General features: G+C 34.6%; 1 protein-coding gene across 2 annotated transcripts in view; it reads right to left on the bottom strand.

Annotated features, from left to right (window-relative positions):
• Window positions 1-3,885, bottom strand: part of MON2 (MON2 homolog, regulator of endosome-to-Golgi trafficking) — a 52,941-nt gene extending 49,056 nt beyond the window's left edge. For both annotated transcript variants that reach the window (XM_005419245.2, XM_005419246.2), the window contains exon 1: window positions 3,825-3,885. The gene's annotated coding sequence lies outside the window, so the exon portion shown is untranslated. The remainder of the gene's footprint in view (window positions 1-3,824) is intronic.
• Window positions 3,886-6,612: the final 2,727 nt, after the last annotated feature.

A 6,612-nucleotide genomic window follows, 5' to 3' on the forward strand; every position in this document is an offset into this window, starting at 1 on the left:
TGGGATTTACACAGGGAAAAGCCAAGTGAAGACAGACATTAGACTGACACAGCTTACTTCCACAATTACCCTGGTCAAGGCTCAAATTCCAAGCACCTTCTCCCTTACACACTCAAGTGACTTTCCAAATCCAAAATGTCCACTTAAGAGTCCATGTGGTTAGCAAGAAGGTGTAAGGTTCTGCCAACCCCAGAGCTTTCCCCGGCCTTGCCCCAGGAATCAGGCTCAGGCTGGTAGCACTGTCCTTCTGCTCTGCTTCACCTCAGCACCTAATGCAGGAGCAACCCAGTCTGGCACAGAGCAACATCCCAAATCACAGGGCAGGAAGGGGAAGAGCAAACTGCTGCTGACAAAACAGGAAGAGAGAGACTAGAATGTTTGTGCCCTGGGTACATTCACCTGGCTGTGAATTTGTCAAATGCTGTTTTAGTGATAAAGGGTAGCGTCTTAAAATGGACTTTTGCCAGAAGAAAACCAGTTCCCATAAACTTCTCTCTTTTCTTTTGTTTGGTTTTTTGTTTTGTTTTTTGTTAAGAAGAAAAAGCTTCATAATGCATACAACATTCTATACTGCATATAAAACAGGTTTTTTTTCCATAAGAGTAATTCAAGAAATCTGACATAATAAAATTTTAGAATATGAAAATACTAAAAATATGAAAGGAAAGCATGGCTCTGACTGATGAGTGGTTTTCCTTTTGCAGGTATGTTTACTGATTCATGTAAACTTCTAAGATTTTACCTGCTCATCACCATTTCAGATACTAAAAATTTCCTCACAGCTGAAAGTTCAATATATGTTCTTACACTGAATGTCATACACTGTGTTTTAGTCTATATATAATAGAAGAAATGCATTCATGAAAAGTTTCACACGCTTTTCAGAGGACAGTAGTTACCACAAACAAAAAATACATTCTCACAAAAAAATGCGAACACGATCTATACTACTAAGCATCACTACAACGAATTTGGAAAAAAATGAAACAAGTTAAAACTACAAAAAAATACTTTAGTGATATTTTCCAACTGAAACACTAACTAACTCAGAAGTTTATATGAAAATGATAGGCTATTATAAATTATGGATTTATTATTTCTATAAAATAATAGTTCTGACAGGGTGATATCAACACATAGTCCAGTTTCATCAGCCTCTTCAGAGCCAGTGCAGGCTCTGTGTCCAGTTGACATTTCTGAACTGCCACTAAATTCTAACCATCAAACAGAAAAAAGCAAGCAAAAAGATACCACAAAACATTTATCCATGAGACTCAAGACATAGTTCTGAATGGTTAAAATGGCATGAGTTAATAAATAACATGACAAAGAACAAATTTAGCCTTTTACAATACTTTCTTCTATAATCCATTAAAAGCAACAATCTCTCAACAGAATCTATACAAGTATTTTTAGTTAAGGAATCTGAAAAATTAATGTTTTGTAGATCTACTTTGGTACCTATCTGGTTTTATAGCAACCAGGCACATAGGGTGATTCTTGGGGCTTTCCTGTTCAGAGGGTCTGGAGGTAAATGTTGATGACCCCTTCCAACCCAGAATATTCTGTCATCATGTGTTTCTGTGGCTGTATTCACTTCAGTCTTAAAATGCACAATAAATTTATTATTGCCAGGTCTGCCTCCATTTTGCTACTAATTTATGGCAGAATATATTAAAAAGAAATCTACCTTAACGAACCATAACAAATGAGAAGTTTTTGGGAAGTATAACTTACCTGTACATTTCATCAGCAAGATTTTAATTCTGATTTTTTAGAAGAACTCCTAAACCATAAGTTTTTGCACATCTCAAAGCCACATGGAAATAATTTCTCAAATTTATCTCCTGTGATTAAAGGCTTTCTCCTCCTCTGGAATTTCTCAAATTCTTATAAATAAATAATAAAGTATGTATACACTGCCAAGAATGAAGACTTTGAAACAGCTCAACTTAACTTTTCAAAGAGAAAGAGAGAAGTTAGATCAATGACCTCAAAGTTCTGGCAGGTTAAACATATCCCACCACAAATAACAAAGATTTTAAGATTTTAATAAAGATTTTAAGCCGGCATCTATTTTCCTAAAAATTATAATCCTACACAATGAAACGCTTCAAGAAAGCACCAATCAGCTTATTCAAAACAATCTGATCCATTTGTTCTTATCTATGTTAGTGAAATGACAGTTTACATCAATATATTAAAAAAAATCATATCCTGATCAAAATATTTATTTGTATTACTAGAATGTCTTGTAGATGCTCCTATATAATCTAGCAGTCAAAAAGTATCCACTAGATTACACAATTACATTGTAGCATTTTGCAGCTTTATTATTACAAAGTGATATAATTTTTCTTCAGAAGACTTTAAATATTAGATAGACAATCTCTTGACACTATGTATAAGACTAGCTTTTAATTGGTATCTCAAAAAACACAAAAGTTCATAAAGAATTGAGTCTGTTTAGTCACATTATGCTTTAACTGTGGAATGTTAGGATAACGTGCAGGCAAAGTACATTTTCCCAGTACAAAACTGTGGAACAGAGGAAGAAAAAGTTATTATCCTATTAGCAAAGATTAACTAATCAAAATAACCTTTAGGATCTGCTGGTTTCCCAAACTTCTTAACAACAAATCTGTGCAGGTTTTTTGAATGAAATAAATACTAAGTACATTCCAGTTTAAACTTTCCAAGAGTAAATATTTTTTAAAATTTTACCAACTAAGAGAAAGTGTTCCCTCAAAAAGATGAAAGCAAATACTGCCCATCCATGACTAAATTTAATGATCTTTCCTATCTCTTCCCTTTGAAAACTAAAAAACAGACAACTTTGCAGGATTAGAAACTAGCTTACTAAAATAAAAACTTCTTTATGCAGAAATATGTTGACAGCTTCCAAAATGGCTAACTATGGCTTTCCCTTTTTCATTTGTGTATTTTGATATAGCTGACATTACCTGACATACTTTTCCCACTTATGTCAGCATACATGACAGCAGTAAAAACAAAGAAAATAAACAAATAAAAAAGAGGCATTAAAGTGAAATACTGAGGAGTGGGTCTGTTAACACAAATAATCCTAGAAAATGCCTCCTTAACAATATCTGATTTACATACCTCAAAAGTAGATATGATTTTGCAGCCATTTCACTGGACTTGCCAAACAATCTAGCATTTCAAGGATTTTGACTACATCTGGGGTAGACACTCAAGTACTGATGCAGGGACATTCAAACCCGGCCAAGGGCTTTACCAGCAACTGACAAGAAGCCAACTTTATAAAGCTGAAGACAGTCAGGAGATATTGTTTAAGCACTCACAAAGCTGCAGCTCATAAGATATGTCCCATTCCTAAAGGCACTGAAACATCTTAAATTGAATGACCCTGTCTCAGATAAAGATGGATTTTTGCCTGCCAGTTACAAGTCCCCAAAGGCTGGACTAATACATAGATGTAGATCATCCTGCAGATTTCCACACAGAGCACTCAACCACCATAGCTAAAACACTGAGAATGTGGGGCCTAGGTATTTCATGGTACTTTTCTAAGTAGATGATTACTTTTGTAGAGCATCAACTGAAAATGGAGCCCTTCCTCAGCATCCTAATATCACTAAAAAGAAACTAGTAGTGTTTAAAAATTTCCATACCTGTATACTTTCTATACTGGATTTTTTGCTAGGTGCCCAAAAGTAAAGCATCAACAATACAGCACACACTAAAAGACATGTAGCATTATTAGACATATCCAAGACATCTTTTTAACATTTTGATCGGTAACTCAGCTTTATTCTTCCTACTGCACAGCAAATAATTACCTGCCAAAATATCTGTGTTTCGTGCAGCTATTGTTTTCACTTTTATTATTCCTGATTCAGCAGCCTGGAAGAAAAGAAAACAAGTACTTTAGATGCTATATCATACATCAGTATTTGCAAAGAAATAAAAAATATTGTAGATAAATAAAAGGTAGAGTCTCAGATAAAGAAATGTGTTTGCAGTGGTTTCTGCCAGCAGAGGTAATGCAGAAGTGAAATTTTTGTAGTTGTTGGAATTCCTTTCTAGAATTCCACAGGAAGGGTTATATTCAGAATTTTCAGAAACCATGATTCTCATTATATTACTTTCCAGTCTTAAGAATGCAAAAAAATCACTAGTAAGCATAAACACTGTTACATAGTCTCTAGACAGTTTCAAACTACAAGTATAAAACTGAAACCCATCTTCTCCCTGGATTTTGGCTCCCAAATGTCCTGTACAAATGACCCCGGGGCAATGCCACAAAGGTGGCTTTCTAACAATACTTTCTGTTCTTCCCAGCATGCCATACAGAGCACAGCACCGGCTCCTCCTCCCCTTTCCCCACAGTATGACTTGGCAGAGCAACAGCATCATCCTCTCCCTCTCCCACTCCTTCAGCAGGGCCAGGGCTGCAGGCTGGGTGACAACCAGGGCTGCCCTGCCCAGCCCAGACCGGGCATCACACACGGCCCCAAGGGAACAGCAATTCCCTGTCCAGTGCCCACAAACACTTCCCTGCAGGAATCACTCAAGTCATGCTCTCTAATGGAAATCAAGCCAAACTGGAAATGTAACAGTGAAGCTTTGCATTTCAAGACTATGACTTCTGAAAGCTTTGTGTACAAAACACAAAAGATATATTATACATTGTGCTTTTCCAGTTTTTTTATTTCATTAATACACTATAAGCCTCCGGAAAGAATTAAATAAATCAAAATAAATGCAACAGGTTTTTCCAAACCACTGGATGCAAATTGCTGGAAAATACTGTTCTGTGAATTTGAAAGCACACTTCCCCTTTTATTTCAGCTTTGTATTTCTGTGTGCTTTCCACACTACACATTACTATTTTTCCTCTGATACTACTATTTAAAGATGTGTGCTGTCACCACATAAAACAGATTAGAGAAGCAAAGAAACTGTGTCATCAGAAATATGAAAATGATAGTATGTGAACTTTTACCAAGTGTTAATATTCCCTCTCCATCAAAATATTATTCCAACAAGGTCTCACAGAAAATCAGGTTAAGGTGACTGTATAAATTCACAATTAAATATTTAAATTAAAAGTTGGCATACATATTTCTCAAAATAACTAAATGAGAAATGCAAAGTTGAGGATTTTTTGTTTGGTTGGTTTTTTTTAAATTTATTTCCCAAAACAATATAGGAAGACTAAACGCTGTCTTAAAATCCTGAAGATTTATTTAAATATTTCTGAACACAGTTTTCTACTTTAAAAATGAAGTCAGTAATAGTCACAGTGCCTGATTAACAATACAACATGCTCAAATGAACACAAAGTAACATGAACATATATATATTTTGCATAACTAAAATAAGGCATGCCAATGCAGCTCTTATTTATTTTAATATAATTAATTAATGTGTTGAAGTTCTCGTCACAACACTTTGTTCCTATTAATTAATATGAAGGATTTGTCACAGTCCAACTTCAATCATCTTTAAATAAAAACTAATCACAATTACTAAGGGCAATTGATTTCTGTCTTGCCAGGAGTGACAAACTCATTCTGATTCCAAGAATATTAAGCCTGCTCATAGCAGTGGCATTCACAAAACCACGCACTTCCCACAAAAATTTCCCAACATGATGGCTCTCAGTTGTTTCCATGCTGGCTTTATATAAAATAATATGTATTTAAAAAAAAAAAAGTAAAACAAAACAACTGCTGAATATAAGCATTCTTCTCCATGAGATACAGAAATCTGTATGATCATCTGCACTATGCTATGGTTTCTATTCTGAATCCCAGTTAAAAATGTTTACAGTTACAAACTAATTACACCACACGCACCCTACAAAAGAAAAATAATCTATTGTACATGTAAAAGAGACAACATATTAACACCATAAAAAATACCTCAGTTTATCACAAATAGCCAACAGAAAACACAATAACTATAAACAGTTCTAATCTGTATACTTTAATGTAAAAGATTGATGGGATTACATCAGTTTAAGTGACAAAATAAAAGATATATTCATAGCTTTTAAGTTTACAAATTTACATCAATTACTAGAGCAGTTTGCAGGACACTGTCACATGAGAACAGGATCTTGTAAAGCACTAATCAAGGAGAGAGACAGCATTATAGTCTGTGTATTTATGGGTACAAATATGATAATTTACTTTCACATAAATATAAGACACAATGTTTTTAAATCAATCATCAATTTTAGCTGTAACATTACCAGCTTCCCTAAGCACCACAACTCATAATAGCCTAACAAGCAAGTCAGTTCTCTCTTTATTTTGAAAGTAAGAAAATATACATGTAATTCCTGAAACATAACAAAGCTTAAATGTATTTAAAACCTTCAGCCAACTAGATTTCCAACTCTGCTGCTTTAATAATTGTAAAATGAACTGATATAAAATGTCTCAAACACACATCTGCCATAATTGAGTTTTGGTTCATGTTTCTCCTGAAGCAACTGCAGCATCCAGTCTGGGAAGGTGAAATATTGACGAGGAAGAGAAATTGACTCTCAGTGATAGCACATATTCAAGTCAATCTCTTCCAGCACTTTGATCTGGTTTTAATCAAACAGTCAATAAC

Source organism: Geospiza fortis, unplaced genomic scaffold (assembly GCF_000277835.1).
Source record: "Geospiza fortis unplaced genomic scaffold, GeoFor_1.0 scaffold166, whole genome shotgun sequence".
NCBI lineage: Eukaryota > Metazoa > Chordata > Aves > Passeriformes > Thraupidae > Geospiza > Geospiza fortis.